Genomic DNA, 16772 nt, shown 5'->3' with positions numbered 1-16772 from the left:
TTCTCCTACAAAAAAAAATTGAATGCAACCCGAAAATCAATTATAGTAACTATTTAGAAATGTAAAGGAAAGGCAGTAAAAAAGTGACAAAAAATCTTTAATTGTAGGGAAAATGTGCATCTTTTTTTCCAACATGTGAATAAAATGCATTTCCTTCTTTAACAATCACAGTTACAATGGATCTATGCATCTCACAGGAAAAAATTGACAATTTGATTATGACTTGTACTTTTTGCCGGGGCCATGAAAGTGGTTTATGTTTGAAATGTATCAGCTGGAAGGTACTTATTACTCATAAATGCTGTGCTATTTCACTTTCTGCAAAGTGAGCTGTTAACAGATACAATTTGAGCAGAATAGCCAGAGGAGGCCTTTTGATATGCAGAAGAGCTGACCCGCGTGCTGAGCCTTTAATTGGGTTTTTAATTTTCCAGGCCATCTGACAATATCAAACATGATCCCAGTGCTTGAAATGTTGATTGGAGGCTAAGCAGGATGTACTCCAACATGGCATTATGGATAGAAAGTGGGAAGAACTCAGGTAGAAAGGAAGACACAAATCCTTAAAATAATCCAGCTGTCTCCATATTCACCATTCTGTAGAATATTTCTCAGTGGTTGAATATTTTACTTGATTATTTTGCAGTTGGAATTTTATGTGTCTGAAAATATTTTAAAATTATTGATCTTCATCTCCTTATCCTGAGCGTATCAGTTAAAATAAACTGAAAACATGAGCTCTGCATAATAACCATTTACAATTTAGAACATTTTCTTAGGGGAAAAAACTCTCTAAAAATATAGCTTTGAGAAGATAGTGCATTAGCTTCATATCTTCACATGCCTTGGCTAAAAATCATCCATACTGTAACATTTTCTTTTCTGTTATGATTTTTTTCAATTTTATATTAAAAAAATCCCAAGTTAAAAAGGCAAGATTATGCACTGCTAAGTGCGTATCTGTTTTGCTTCTATCAAAAGCATTGAAGAGCAGAAGTGTTTAATTAGTTACCTTCAACCAGATTGTTCAGTAAACATTTTTTTTATTTGTTCATTTGTAAGGATAAAGCACAGACTAAAATCTAATTTCTCATTTTATTAGAACTGTGTATCTGAGTGATGCAGGACTATAGATTTAAGAAATCTGTAAATCTCTTTAATAAAGGCCTGGGGAATTATTAGTAAGGACAAATGTAAAATGCCTGACAGTTACATTTCCAAAAGAAAACCACAACAATCTCATTAAAGAAATTACTGACGGCAGCTCACAAATGCTAATGGTTGAAACAACAAAGGACATACCATATCAGAAAGCAAAGATTACTTTTTTTTAACTATTGATCTACTAACTTATGGAGCATATCAAAGTAATGCATTAAACAATTTCTTAGTGAACAGACATTTTCCTTAGCAGTTTTAGACAACGTGGTACAGGAAAAGCTGCTAACATACAGTGATTAATATAGTATAAGAGATTTTAAAAACACCAACCCCACCCCCCAAAAAAGAAAAACAAAAACAAAAGAACTCTTAGCTATACTGTTTAAAAAAAGGGGGGAGTGGGGAAGGGGAGATTGTAGAAAAAATGATGTTTTGCAATGTAACTTTGCTGCAACCTAGAAAGATTACAATGGAACAAAAATTTCAAAGGAATTGTCTTGAAATGTACTTTTGATATGAATTTTGAATATTTAAAGGGTTCTTGCTTTTGGGGGTTTATGACTGATAAGTCCTATAATGGTGACAATTGCCTATTTCTAGAATATCTTAAAACCTACTGTTTCATATCTGACTATTTATCGTTGACTGGTTTTTGTACATACAATTGCCCCTTTTACTTTACCATGTTTTAGTACTTTATCTTATTTTACTTAAAAGTATTTTAAAATAAAAAACTTGATTCTGCATCTGCAACTATAATTGACATGGGTGAATGTTGCCTAGGTGTAGCTGAGAAAATTACTGAGCTCATGGTTTACAGTTGGTGGTATTTTCTCTATTTTCTATATGATAGCTTGCTAAATTATGTACTTATAAAGATTAATAGCCTACATACAAACAGAGAAAACTGGAATTCCCATTACACCAATGCAGTTTTGTGACCCTTCCACACTATCTTGTCAATGGTTTTACATTCTAACTTGATGGACAATTTTGTTTAACTCTGGTGGTGTCCAAGGCTATTTTGATACCCTTAAATGCGCAGGAGTGTGTTCATAGTGTTTATTTTCCATGTGGAGGAAAAGAAAAAAAATGTAATATACCTTACCTAAAATATAAGCTAGTATAGTTTTAGAGGTATTGGAGAGCTTAATTCTGTATATTTCCCAGTAAATTACTTTGCTCCCTGAAATGCAACCTACAGTGTTTTAAATACAGTGCAATAATTAATATGAGATTAATACCTTGATCTTCCCTATGTATTATTGTTATCTTGGAGAGGGGGGGAGAAGCAAGCCTGGGAATTCTGTTCATGTCATACATCCAGTAAGTGGCAACAAATATTCCACCCCATACATCTGTTCCCCAGTTGGAGACCTATACTGGCAGGGAATTTTTAGCCTCAAGAGGATAGGTTGTATTCTGCAGCATGTAGTAGCTGTAATTGTTTGTTGCTCCTGTTTGGGGAAACAGCAAATGATGCCCCCTCAATACATTCTTCAGACTTTTTGAAGGCTATTGCTTGCAATTGGACTGTGGGAATATATCTGAGGGCAGAATCCTCTCACAGTTGTATACAAATCCTACTGAAATCTATGAGGTTTATATTTAGGATGTTATTTCTAGGCATTAATTTTAACTAAAAGTTTATACTCTTTTTATTATTCATATTGCAGTAGTGCCCATAGAAACCTTATATACACTGCAGCACTGGTTTGCTTTATTTACAATTAAGAGTTATACAAATGATATTTATAGAGAAATTACCCCACTGAGATAGATATAGATGTGTGTGTGTGTATACTAGTGTATATACAATCTGTCTGTCTGTCTGTCTATCTATCTATCTATCTGTCTCAGTGTACACACACATAAACGCTTTTCAGGTTTTTATACCATATTTCATACACACACACACACTCAGACCCCTATCTCAGTGGGGTCATTTCTATTCAAGCACTTTTAACAAAAATAGTTGGTGAATAGTGAAGTGATCAAATTCAGACTTGTTCCATAGAGTAGGAATTAGTTAATCCTAAGGATGTGAAGACTTTTTTTGTATCATATTTACTTTGTTGATTATTTCACCTATCTTTATTTTAAAAAATAGCAAATATAGTGGCACATATGCATGTGCATGCATGCACACACATACATATGTAGTGTGTATATATACGTGTGTGTAAAATATATATTACAAACAAAAGAAAAATACAAAAATGTCCCTTTCAAAAGTTTAATTTGTTTTGTTTGTAACCTTCTTCATTATAGGATGTGAACAAATCACAGTTGTTCTTCAGTAAAAGTGTGTGAGATTTATATGAATTATAACTGAGGTTCAGAATAGGTCCAGTCGTTTAAAAAGGTTAGTTTGGAATTCTGACTGGGCACATCTATGCGTACATTAATGTGCTGTAATTATGGACTATTATGTTTAGCACCTGTAATAATAAGTACTAATGAGTAAGTTGTAATCAGCACTACTGCGCAGTAGCAGTGGTGCATATCTTTTATGTGGTGCTAATGCTCAGTAGACTAATTCTACTGCACATTAGCACATTAACTTGGCTTGCGTTATGACTTGGTAATGCGCAGTAGAATTAGTCTACTGTGTTTCTAATGTCTTGTGTAGACACACCCACTGAGTCACTGAATGACAGTCTACTGAATAGCTCAGCTACCCAGCTAGTACTTTATACACCAAACCATTTAAGGTAGGCTAATACTAGAACCTCAGAAGCAGAAACGTCCTGTTGTTGTTTATTTGTTGACAATAAACTCTAGGCACGTTCCAGTAATTAGGAAAAGCTGTGTCTGCTCAAGGAGCTATCACTCAATGCAATAGTTATTTAGAGAAGCATCATGTTGTTAGTTTGGATATGGCTAGCCTGACATATGTAACAACCTTCTAAATGTGCCCGCTGTGGGCTACATGTTTCTAGAAGCCAGAATTTGTGAGCTCTTGAATGATTTGTGCAGTTACAAAAATGCTGTGTTATCTCTCTAAACAACACAACTTCTGAGTAGTGTTGACCAAATTATTCACTGTGTCTAAGGTGTCAGATGAATTTTGGTTCTGTCCTCTCAAACAGTATATTAATGAAAAAGCTTTTAAATTTGTTATACCATATTTCACAGTGTATAAGATGAGTTTCGAAGCCCAATTTTTAACTCTCAAAATTCAACTTCAGCTTATACATTGTATCAAGTTCTGTGGGCCTCGCCATCACTATGGAGATGCTGCTCAGCCAGGCGCTGAGGTTGGCCAGGCTTTGGGCTCAGCTAGTGAGGCCCCATCCACTGCAAATACACTGTGGAGACACTGCTGGGCCAGGCGCTAAACCCGTTCCCATCCCCTGCAAACGGTGCTGCCTGGGCTGTGCCACCTGAGTGCTAAGCCCAGCACCATCTCCTGTGAGCAGCACCAGGCTAGGTGCCCGGCTGGCATGGCCCAGACAGTGCCACTCATAGGGGATGGAGCTGCGGTCAGTGCCTGGTCAAGCAGCATCTCCATAGTGTGCTTGCAGGGGATGGGGCTGCACCAGCCGAGAGCCAAGCACAATACTACTTGCAAAGGACGGGGATGGGCTTAGTGCTTGCCTTGTGTGGGCTTATCTCCTCTGGGCTTTGCTGCCTGGGCCATGCCAACTGAGTCCCAAGCCTGTCCCCACATCCTGTGAGTGTTCACCCTTCAGGGGCCTGGCCTGCAATGAGGGCGCACAGGGGCCAGTATAAGTTAACCTAATATTTCTAATCCAAAAAGTTAGGGATTCCATAAATCCAGTGTATAAGTCAACCTAACTTTTTGGATTAAAAAAAGGGGTCAACTTATACACTGCACCGACCTGCACACCATGAAATAGGGTAATTTAATCATTGGCAAAAATGTTCAAATATTTGATTAATATTTTCTGTCAGGTGTCAAATAATATTGATGTACTAATATTTTTATTATTTAAACCAGCTGTATACTTGAGCTCTTATTAAACATGATGTAGAGTATCCTCTGTCAAGGGCAGCTGTGAAAGGGAATTTCTTTGAAAGGATTTCCCCCCAGTTTTTTTTTTTTGCTTAGAATGCTGTTGAGAGAGGAAAATTTGCATGTGGAAGACTAGGATTCATGCCTTAATGGGGAAGATCCCTTAAGTACCATTAGAAATTGTCCACATGGCACCTCAAATTAACCATACACTGGGTGTGTCTACATGTGCTACTATGGCACTGTTGTTACTGCACTAACAGCCCGTACTGCACTGTGTGCAATGCACAGTTATTTTTAGCTGCTAAATTGCCATAGTGGTACACTATACTGAGGCAGTGTGTCACTACGGTGATATAGCTGTGGCATCACAGTTTATGCCCATGGATGCTACATCATCATAGTGCATTGTTATGCCAATGTAGCATCACATGTAGATGCACCTATTGACTTGGGAACCTAGTTATGTTGGAGCTTGATGCTAGAATCCCTCTTGACCATATTTCTCCAAGTTCCCAGCAGAGAGAAGATCATGGAAAAGTGATAACAGCTTGGGGCCCACAGACACAGACAATGTATATTGGGATCTTCTCAGGGGAGGATGTTAAGGAAGGAAAAAAATGTTATAGTGAAATCATCTGAGCCTTCCTTGTGCTATGTGTGATTTTCTAATGATATGACTTGGCTCTACAAGTTGCATAGTAGATGTGAACTGCTTTGACTTACAGTAGTGGAGAAAAAATTGTGATTTTAGGGTCATGGTTTACATAGAGGTAAACCACATGATCTTAGACTACATACAGACATTTGAGGAGGTTAGGGGGAGGTTAGATCACATTGAAATGGCCGCCTGATCTAACTTAGTTTGTCCAGGTACAGACATTACACTAGTTAGATGAGTCTACATGCCAAATATATAGAAGGTCAGGACAGTTAGATCCATCTAAAAATAGCCAACCTAATCTAAACTAACTGTGCCTCTGAGGAAGTGTAACAGCTCATGTCTGGCAAAGCCAATCTTACTGAACTTCTGTGCAGTTCCCAGTGAAGCCCCAGGGCTGGGAAAGTCCAGCCGCTGACCCCAGCCATGGGGCTATACTTTTCCTAACCCCTCCCTGTTTTTCCTACCTTATTTTTAGTCCCCTAGTCCCACCCTGCCATGTACTAGCCAGCCCTCTGCACTCACCAGCCTACCAAATCCCTATCCTGCAGGCATTTGCTGATGCTGGGAGCTGAGGAAGTAAGGCAGACTGGGGAGGGTGGAGGGATAGGTGGGTGGTATTTTTTCCAGATGGGGGGTTGTTTGTCTGGGAGTGGGAGGGTTGGAGAACTATAAATAGCATTTGGCCCTGGGGAGAGAGCCTTCTTTATCCCCCAACCACCCAACCTCTCCCCATCCTGGTTTTCCCAGATCCCGCCAATACTCTCCTGGACCTTCCCCAACCCCTTCCCATCCTTACTACCTTAGATCAGGTGTCTATTTTTAACACAATCTAGCCACCCCCTAACTTTCCTGAATGTCTGCACCCAGTCTAAATGCCTATAGTTCAAGATAAGGATAAGTCATGTATTTGTAAAATGCTTACCACAATTTGGGAGCAATGTAACAAATAATTATAAGGTTTATTAATTGCTCTAATTTAAGTCTTAATGTTTGTAAAGCACTTAACTATCCTTAGATAGATGGTTTAAGTTGAATTCACAGTCTGAACTCCTGGATCCTGAACTGCAAATTGAAGAGGAGTGTTTTGGGAAATAGAACACGAGAACCCAAACCTTACTGAGAATTTCACACATGGCCTGTATTCCTACAAAGAGCAAAACCAGCCTTTAAATTGGGGAGGGATTCAAAATTCATGTCTTCAATAACATTTTGTGGCCATGGATCTTTTAAAAGTTATTTCTACTGTTCATGCTGATGAACCCTGTGTCTACTTCGTACAATGCAAGGGAATGTTAGTATTTTATTTTGCCCTTAAAAATGGATATTCTTTATGATTTGTGTTACATTTGTGCTCTTAACTGTATGTTAAGACCCACCTACAAACATAGAAAAACATAGATTGTCCCCTAGTGGGTTTACAATTTATAGCCATTTTCCTGCAATCAGATTCATGTAGGCAAATCCAATTACAGGATCAGGGCCTAGGTAGGTTAATGGATATAGTAGAAACTACCATCAATTTCTTTCTGGTGACCTCTTTTGCCACTACTTGAACTAAGGGTATCATTCTTATCACTGCTGTTTTGATATGATACCAATTTAACAATCTAAATTTGCTGTTCCTGACTAATTTGGTTCTGGAGCATTTTTGCTAATCTTCATATGTTATCTCTTTAAAAATCTGTTAAATTTCTCTGCTTTTAAGCTCTCTGGCTAGTAAAAATGCCTAGACAAGTCTAGAATTGAATAATAGAATATTTATAAAACAGTGAGTATACACCTTGGTAAATGCAGCAACAACTAATTAAATAAATATCAGGAGACGTGAAAAACTGTCCACAAAAAATCTGTGGAGTCGGTCAACCACAATATCTACTGGTTTTCAAGGAGCCAAGGCAGTTCATTGTCTGCTCTACTTGATTCCACACATACTTCTAATTAGCTACCTGTTCTCTGCAATGATGGTGGAGTATCTGATTTGGAAATAAGCTTGTTTTTGTAAATGTGTCCTGATAGCTATCTTCTGTAATGTTGGGGTATGCAGCATTCAGTCATACTACATCTTATAATAACATAAAAATATTTATTTTGATGCAAGCAGTTGTATAATGCGAAGTGAATGTTAAAGTTTAAGGGAGGAGGCAGTTTTCAGGTTGGATTATTACTCTGATATTTGCTAAAGAAGAAAGCATCTAATTCTACTATACATTTGTGTTTGTAAGTCATTTTTTCTTTTAAAAAATAATATAAAAGCTCTTACTAAATAATGTCATCTCTATTGTCATTTCTTCACTACAAATACTGTCTTCAGCTATTTTCTTTCACCGATCTTTATTCTTGAACTGTGTTTTAAAAATATTCCAGCATCACAGTTTTTAGGTAAATTGCATCATCTGAATGTGACCTTTACCCATGACCAAAAGCCCATTTAATTGTCTCTACCCTGCTTGTATATTAATATACAATATACCTAGGCTTCGTATGTTTTAGCATTTCTGTTACAGTTTTACTGAATTCAGTTTGAGATATACTATGAACTTGCCAAGTTATGTAACCTATCATTTATCAAGATTTACAGCAAGGTTCTCATTTAACTACTTGCTTGGATATTCCATTTTTGTGGGGTCTCCTTACATTTTACTTGGGAGGTATATAGTCTAGTGAATACTGTGTCAGGCTGGGAGTGGTGATCTATATCCATTTTTACCTTCGACTCACTATAGAAAAATGATTTTACTTGCCTGTGTGCCCGTTAACACTACTGCTGAAACTGAAGCAATGATATCCACATAAACAGCAAACAGAAATCATATATTGCAGCCATGCTTACTGGTCCTTAGTGAATTTCATATTTATGGGAGCATACTGTAGGAACCCTGTCTCACATGGTTTGAGGTATAAGCGTTATCTTTTCTGGAACCCTCTACAAAACTCCCTCAATGTCAGTGTGTAAGGACATGTTCAATTTGAGTGTGCCTTAAAAAGTATTAGATGTGGTGGGCATGTTTACACATACATTAATGTATCATAATTACTACGCATTACTGCACATTCAATTTAGTACCTGTAGTAGGTACTAATTCAATGCGCAGTAACTGGTGCTACTCCACAGTAGCGCTGGCACATGCCTTTTTAGTGATGCTAATGCACAGTAGACTAATTCTACTGCACATTAACGTATTTGCACAGTTTTTGCCATGATGTGATAACGCGCAATAGAATTAGTCAGTTGCACATTTAGCATCACGTGTAGATGTGCCTGGTGACTGTCAGGCTGGCAATGGCTGTTAGGGTTTTCTAAATTATTCAGCGGCTGTCTAGCTCTCCTCCCATTGTCATTAATGGTAAAGCCTGCATTGACCTTATGGGGAGTAGAGAATGATTCTGCTGAGTGCCTATGAAAATCCTCAGATTCTAAAGCTGTGGGCAAATGTTCGTTTCTAGGAATGGCAAATTTTCACAGCCGGAAATGATTCTGGAAGAGGGATTAGTCCAGACCTTCAGCCTGCAACTGATCCCTCTCTGTTCCTTGTGTCCTCCCAAGACTGGAGTGATCCTGGTCTAGGGAAAGCATGGGCTGTTCCAGTCCTCTCATTCCTAGAGCGACTGGAGTGGGACAAAGCCCCTTGCCTGCTTCTCACTCTGGGGACTCCAGAGTGAGAAGCAGGCAGGAGACAGAACTGCCCCCTCTGGTTGGCTCCTGATGCCTGGGAGCTGGTGTCCAGAAGCCAAATGGACAGACCTCCACAGCAAGGGGCTTTGCCTGCTCCACATGTTGTACTAAATTTAGCTAAGGGGTGGGATGAATGCAAATGAAATGATCGGTCAGACTATTCCAGTCTAAAATCCTAATAGACTATGCCTGTCTGAAATCCAACAAAGATATTTTTATGCAAGCTGTCTGATAGATACAGTGGGTTTAGCTGGCCAGGCATTCATAACTGCACTGGGGTTCGAATAGGTGTTTTTCTTCCCTTGCTGTGTGTCGTTCTCCCCAACTTAAGGCTTTTTATATACTTTTGTTTATAGTTCTCTTCTGTATGTTCCATATGTCATAAGTATCTACCAGTCATCTTTCACAGTGGTTGCTCCTGTTAGACTTAGACTGCCATCTGTATCCTGTTATCTCGGACTGCTGCCACATGCTCTTTTAACTTTTTTGCTGACATGGGTTATACAGAGGTCACTTTAAACTCACTTGCTCTGCTTTCAGTGGTGTTTACTTAGTTATGTCAAGGCAAAATGGCATTACTTATGATAAGCATTTTTGCTAAGGGGTCTTTCAGATGTACACACGCATCTGGGACTTTGGTGTGAGGAGTGGGTGGGTGCTTTGCTCTGATGCCTGCTACCTCCTCAAGCCTGGTTCTTGACTGCTCTGGCCATAGTGGGGGAGAGGGAAGAGGTGCAGCAGAGCAAAGCCCTCAGCCTGCTTCTCACTGCAGGGGCTCACTTTTCATACCAAGGGTCCCACTGTGTAAGGAGATGGTGGGGAGCAACTGACACCTGCCCCACCCTTCCCCTACCTTCCTGGTCTATCCAAAGGGCTGCAGTAGTTGTCTCTTGGTGATCCTGGTTTCAGGAAGGCATGGGGCCCTTTTCCCAAGGCTCCCTTCTTCCTGGTCCTCACGGGAGTTTAGCCATGGAAAGTGTGCAGATGTTCATTCTCGTGGGAAAAAAATGTGCCAAGCCTGACTTCTGTCTGGTTGGAGTAGGCTTATTTCTATTCTGGAATGGCCATTTTTGGCCTAGGAAAGAGTGTGCAAATATTTTTACACTTTTGTTTCTACTAGGAGAATGGCCTAAGCCAACAGGTTTCTAACCCATCAGCATCATTTGGTAAGTTGTGTTTTGTATCTGCTTTTGCTACAACTCTAGTTACACTTTTAAAACACTTGAAATATTTAGAAAATTCAGTCTTATAAAGGTTCTGATTAAAATCAGAACCTGAGGAATAGATCTGTATGAAATGCTAGTGTTATTTTCATGAAGCAGGAAAACAAGGACTTTGTCTTTTAATTGTTTAAGGGGGAAAAAGTGTTGAATGCTTACGTACTTAATTTTCCAAAAAGGGATATTAACTAGGAATAATGGGTGTAAACTAGTGGAGAGTAGATGTAGGTTGGACATTAGGAAGACGTTTTATAGTGAGGATGGCCAGAGTCTGGAATGGGCTTCCAAGAGAGGTAGTGCTATTGCCTAACTTGGAAGTCTTCAAGAGGAGGTTTGACAATCACCTGGCTGGCGTCGTCTGACCTTGGTCCTCTTTCCTGCCAGGGGCAGGGGATCAGACACAATGATCCATTGGGTCCCTTCTGACTCTACAATCTATGAATCTATAAAGCAGTTTGACCACTCATTTAATCTTACTAAACTGAGTACCAAATTATTTTTTATTTTTTATTTGCAAATATACTTCCAGTTTGTTCTGCTCTAAATATGAACTGTTTTATACCATATTATCAAGACTTTAAAAATGATTCTGCATAACAGTCAATACAGTAGTAAACTTATTATAATCTGACCTAATTTTAAAATTATTAATATTAAAATAGTTTATTATTAACATGAAAAATATGAATTCTGAATACAAGTGCACATTAGGTATTTCAACTCTGTTTGGAAGAACTTGGGATTTGCAGATGGAAAATCCTTTGAAATGATTAGAGATAGAAGTTTTAAAATACTGATCACATGTATTATTTACTTTTCATAAAATTTCTTTGGCAACATTAACACTATCCCCCATGAATGAGAAATAAAAATGCCCAGTGGTTTTGTGATGATGCTGGATACAAGTATATGGAAAGGATGCTACAAGTCTGGGAAGAGGACATTACAATATCAAGACAATGACAAAATTTCAATTCAAGTCTATAGAGACCACATTACAATGTCAAGACGATGGCAAAATTATGCCAATGTAAGTCTATAGAGACCACTTTACTGTGTCAAGTCAATGGTAAAACAATGTTATGAAAAATGATTGAGACCACATAGCAATGTTAAGCTGTGATGCCAAAACCTTGTCATTTCAAGTCTATGGAGAACAGGTTCTAGTTTTCTGGTAATATCAAATCAGTGGGTCTTAAAATGACAGATTTGGATTTAATTCAGTATATGCTCCTAAATCACTTAGGCACCTTTTAAAATGCCATCCATTATGATAAAGGGACAGATCATTAGCTCTTTCTAAGTTTACTTTAGGATATGGGCATACAAACAAGTTACTGTAAGGGAAGCTGGGGTGAGAAGCACCAACTACTCTGTGGTAATTGCCCATGTGTATGCTCTTACCATTACAGTAAAGGCAAAGTAGCTTGCATCGCAGTAAAAATGAGGTACCTTGTTTGTATCCCCATGCCATTAGTGTTGACTTATGTGGAGTTATACTGAATTATGCAAGCGGGAAATTTTGTCCAGGGAGCCTACAGAAATCATAGTATCATAGTGCTTAGGTTCGGAAGGGACCTAAACAGATCATGAGGTCCACTCCCCTGCCCCGGGTAGGAATGGGTGCCGGGGTCATATCATCCCAGCAAATATCTGTCCATCCTCCTCTTGAAGACCTCCAGGGTAGGAGATACCACCTCACTTGGGAACCCATTCCAGAGCCTGGCAGCCCTAACTGTAAAGTAATGTAAGTCCTTTATAGCTGTCTCAACATGATACTAATAGAAATATTTCCTTGTTAAAAATCCCAAAGAGGCAATGCAGAACTGGAGCAGTCCTTTTTAGTACAAAAAGAAAGACATAGTTCTCTGTAAAGAAAAAAAATCCGCTCAGTTGGTAGCTGTGACAAAAAAGATACAAAAATATGGGGCATCATTAAGAAGGGAACAGAAAACAAAATAGAAAATATCGCCATGCCACTATATAAATTCATGGTGTGCTCACATCTTGGATGCTGTGTATGGGTCTGGCCTCAGCATCTCACAAAGGATGTAGAATTAGAAAAGGTACAGAGACGGACAACCAAGATGATCCGGGATATGGAGCAGCTGCCATAACAAGAGAGACTAAAAAGACTAGGACTGCAAGCTTTCAGTTTGGAAAGGAGAAGGGTAAGGGAGGCAGAGGGCAGAGGGCTATAAAATCATGGAAGTTATATACAAAGTGAATAAGAAATGGTTATTCACCAAATTCTAGAATATTACAACTGGGGGGGCACCCACTGAAATTAGCTGAAGTCAGGCTTAAAACAATCAAGACGAAATACTTTTTCTACATGGCATAGTTAATTTGTGGAACTTGTTGCCACAGGTGGTGGTATAGCCAGATTTCAAAGGGATTAGACAAATTCATGGATGATAGGTCTATTAATAGTTATTAAACAGAACAGTCGGGGATGGTGGATGCACAGTGAGGGTATGACAGGGGATGGATCATTCAAGATATGCCCTGTTCAGATATGCTCTCCCTCTAAACTGCCTGTTACTGCCACTGTTGAGATGGGCCTGTTTGTATTACATTGGTTTGGTGGGCCTCAGCCCACCAGAAGATTATAAAATACCCTGTGCTGTGGCTAGAGGTGGGCCATTAACTGTGTAACAGCATTCTTGGGACAAAAACATAAGAAAATGGGGATGGGAATGAAAGTCACAGGTTTCATAGTTTCATAGTTTCATAGTTAGTAGGGTCAGAAGGGACCTGAGCAGATCATCAAGTCCGGCCCCCTGCCATGGCAGGAAAGAGTACTGGGGTCAAACGACACCAGCAAGGTGATTGTCAAGCCTCCTCTTAAACACCCCCAAGGTAGGGGCCAGCACCACTTCTCTTGGAAGTTGGTTCCAGATCCTAGGCACCCTGACTGTGAAGTAGCGCCTCCTGATGTCTAATCTGAATTTACCCTCTGTCAGCTTGTGACCATTATTTCTAGTCACTCCTGGTAGTGCTTGGGGGAACAGGGACTACCCCAATGCCTGCTGGTCCCCCCTGACTAGTATGTAACAGGCCACTAGCTCCCCCCTCAGCCTTCTCCTTTGGAAGCTGAACAGATTCAAGTCCCGTAGCCTGTCCTCATAGGGCTTGCCCTGCTGCCCCCTGGTCATGTGAGTGGCCCTCCTCTGAACCTTCTCCATGTTGTCCACATCCCTCTTGATGTGCAGTGCCCAGAACTGGACACAGTACTCCAGCTGTGGCCTGACCAGTGCTGCACAGAGGGGGAGTATCACCTCTTTGGACCTGCTTGAGATGCATCTGTGGATGCATGACAAGGTGTGGTTAGCCTTCCTGACTGCATCCCCACACTGCCGGCCCATATTCATCTTTGCATCAATAATGACTCCAAGATCCTTTTTTGCCTCTGCACTGATGAGAAGGGAGTTCCCCAGCATGTTGGTATGGTGCTGGTTCTTCCTCATATTTGAACAGGGTGCTTTTTACCCCCTTGTTCAAGTCACTGATGAAGATGTTGAACAGTGCGGGCCCAAGGATCGAGTCCTGTGTAACCCCACTGCACACATCTTTCCAGGTCGAAAATGATCCATCCACTACCGCTCTCTGGGTGCGGCCCTCCAGCCAGTTGGTGACCCATTTCACTGTGCAGGTGTCGATACCACAGTCCGCCAGTTTCTTAATGAGAATGGGGTGAGAGACAGTGTCAAAGGCCTTTCAAAAGTCCAGAAAGACTACATCCACTGCTACCCCTGCAACTAAGGATTTGGTGTCGTAGAAGGCAACCAGGTTGGTCTGACAGAACCTGCCTCTAATGAACCTGTGTTGGTTGCCCCTAAGCATAATCTCCCCTGCTGGCCCCTCATGGACATGTACCAGAATAATTCTCTCAAAAAGCTTACCCAGGATCGAGGTAAGACTAACTGGCCTATAGTTGCCTTCCTTCCTCCCTTTTTTGAAGATGGGAACCACAATGGCCTTCTTCCAGTCCTCTGGCACCACACCAGAGCACAACAAGTGCTCATAAAGGCGTGCTAGGGGTCCCGCAATGACCTCAGCTAATTCCCTCAGCACTCCGGGGTGGAGATCATCCGGACCAGATGATTTAAATATGTCCAGTCCCTCCAGAAGTTCCCTGACTAGATCCTCACTGACCCTTGGCCTAGATGTGCCTCCCCTGGGGGCTGAGGGAGGCCCAGTGGGGGGGCTGATTTGGTCCCTGCTCAGGAAAATGGAGGCAAAGAACTAATTAAATAGGTTAGCTTTGTCATCTGGTGTGAAGACCAAATTTCTTAGCGTGTCTTGCAGTGGCCCCACATTCCCCAGTACCTTCTTTTTGCCTGCTATGTATTTAAAAAAGGACTTCTTGTTGTCCTTGATCCAGGAAGCTAGTCCCAGTTCGATCTCTGCCTTGGCCTTCTTGACTGCCCTCACTGCATCCCCAAGCAGCCGCAGTATAATCTTCCCTGGTGATGACCCCTCCCTTCCATTGGCTGTACGCCTCCCTTTTAGCTAGAAGACATTCCTGAATGCTTTTGGTGAGCCATGGGGGCTTTTGCACCCTCCTGCTCTCTTTGATCCGTGTTGGGATTACCTCCCTTTGGGCTTGAAGGATTATCTCCTTAAGGAGCAATCACTCTTCTTGGACACCTGGATCCTCTCCCCACCGGGACCTCAGTGCTTCCCTAACTATTCTCCTTAGCTCACTGAAGTCCTCCCTCCTGAAATCTAGGGCTGTTGCCTTGCTGGATGGTGAATTCTAGCAGGCGATGATCACTGTTGCCCAGGTGGTCGAGCACCCTCTGTCCCCTCACCAGGTTGTCACCCGTGGCCAGCACCAGGTCCAACAAGGCATCTCCCCTAGTGGGGCTGTGCACCTCCTGGGTTAGATGGAGGTCCTACGTTTTGGCTAGGAACCCATGTGAGTGGTCAGACCTGGCTGACTGCTCTTTCCAGCAGCTGTCTGGAAAATTCAGGTTACCCATGATGACCACGTCCTTTACCTCCGTGAGCTGACTTAAGAATTCCTGGTTGAGCTCTTCCCCTTGTTTGGATGGTCTGTAGTAGACCCCCACCGTTAAGTCTCTTTCCCCTTGACTGCCTTGTATTCTAACCCAGAGCACTTCAGTGTGCCCCTCCTCTGATTCTGTGCTATCTGATGAGGATGTGTATTCCTCCTCAATGTGGAGCACCACACCCCCGCCTTTCCTCCCTGTCCTGTCCCTCCTTGATATTCACTGCCCAGTCATGCGTTGAGTCCCACCATGTTTCAGTGAGCCCCACTATATCTGGGTTGGTTAATAATGAGGATTCCAATGGGGTGACGTTAAGCAGAGAAAATCAGCTAGTGCCCACTGTCCCTTGAACACGTCCAAGGAAACTATGGATGCCACCCAGTGAAACTATGCCCAGAGACATGCAAGAAGGAGTGACAGGAAAACAGCTCTGTTAAGAGACAGACAACTACTTTAGATGAACTATTGGTTTGACACAGCACTGTCAGCACTGGACTGCTTATGTTCTTAACCTCTCACTATAAACTGAGAGCATATCGATGACACCCTTCACAGTGAATCCTAAAGAAATGCATTGACGAGTTTCTTGGGGTGGGGGTGGGGAAGGGAGAATGGGGAATTTATCTTAATTTCCTGTTTTGGAAATCAAAAAGTAATTGGATGCTTTAAAGACCTTTGTCCAGACCTTAGAGAATAAACCAAAAAGGGAGGATGAAACAATTCATTATAAAGGTCCATTTTAAATGTTAAGAATGAAGCTCAGACTCCTTAAAACAGAGATCTTGTGTGTTTTAACATGAGGTAGGCCCTTTAAAACAATTGCAAGTTTAATTATTATTTAAGAGGGAGTGACATTTTTTGCATGAGCTTGGCATAAATCTGTAGAGGTTGGTACATGCAGAGGCTTTCCTAGACAACTTTGCTACCACACCACAGTTTCAACTTGGAATCCTTTTACAGTTCCAAACCTGGATCTCTTGTAAGCGGAGACTATGTTTTCTTCAGGTTACAGCCAAAAAGTTGAGCTCGTGTCTGTTACTAAAACTGAACATCCCTG

This window comes from Crocodylus siamensis, chromosome 2, assembly GCF_052110815.1.
Source record: "Crocodylus siamensis isolate JL-2025a chromosome 2, ASM5211081v1, whole genome shotgun sequence".
Classification (NCBI taxonomy): Eukaryota; Metazoa; Chordata; order Crocodylia; family Crocodylidae; genus Crocodylus; species Crocodylus siamensis.
The sequence above is the reverse complement of the archived record's forward strand: the minus strand, read 5'-3'. Positions refer to the sequence as shown.